This window comes from Halyomorpha halys, unplaced genomic scaffold, assembly GCF_000696795.3.
Source record: "Halyomorpha halys isolate HHAL.00 unplaced genomic scaffold, Hhal_1.1 Scaffold153.1, whole genome shotgun sequence".
NCBI lineage: Eukaryota > Metazoa > Arthropoda > Insecta > Hemiptera > Pentatomidae > Halyomorpha > Halyomorpha halys.
Window position 1 is genome coordinate 611,513 of NW_027115801.1, and position 792 is coordinate 612,304.

At 28.9% G+C, this 792-nt stretch overlaps 2 protein-coding genes across 2 annotated transcripts in view; one reads left to right on the plus strand and one right to left on the minus strand.

Moving 5' to 3' along the window:
- The window catches only part of LOC106678669 (uncharacterized), a 321,826-nt gene that overhangs the window by 223,159 nt on the left and 97,875 nt on the right, over nt 1–792 (plus strand). The window lies entirely within an intron of this gene.
- Nucleotides 1–792, minus strand: part of LOC106678671 (xaa-Pro dipeptidase) — a gene marked incomplete at its 5' end in the record, with an annotated part of 14,089 nt that overhangs the window by 12,504 nt on the left and 793 nt on the right.

The following is a 792-nucleotide window of genomic DNA, read 5'->3' on the forward strand; positions in this document are numbered from 1 at the left end:
ATGTCAAAAAAGAGAAGAAGGAATAAGATGTAACACGTGTGAACTGCTGTAACATACTATCTTTATTGGGTTCAGTACATCTCTTTATATACATGTGATCAGCTGATCTCCTCAGTTAGCTGACATCGAAGTAACAGCTGACTGAGGCTGTAACATATATATATATATATATATTCTCCAAACACTTGAGTCTCAAAACTCTCTTTATTTCCGCAAGTCTAACGTTTCGGCCATCTCCAAGCACAATTTTAAATACAAATTTACATTAACATCAATAATTTAAAATCCTTTTACAGTCAATTCGGCCTAGCCCATCAATTTCAGTCGAAATTTATTTTGTCCCTCTTCACATTTATCTCAAAACTTTTGATTATAAATCAGTTTAACCTTATTCTCACTTTTTTAAACTCAAGTTAAAAAAACGTTGTGGTGATAAGAACGTGATAATAAGCTTAATTCGATTTGTAATAAAATGTTTTGATAAAAATACAAAGTGCAATAAAATGGGGAAATTTTGACTCAAATTGATGTTCTAGGCTGAACTGACTGCAAAAATATTTTAAATTATTGATGTGAATGTTAATTTGTATATATGATTGCCATTGAAGATGGGCGAATTGGCCGAAACGTTGGGCTTTTAAAAAATAAAGAGTGTTTTAAGACTAAAGTTGGATATAAATTAATTTAATTAATAATAACTATATAAAAAAAAATTCTCTGAAAAAGAAATACAGAGAGTTGTGAGACTTAAATTGGATAGAATTTAATTTATTTAACAGATGATTTTATTGT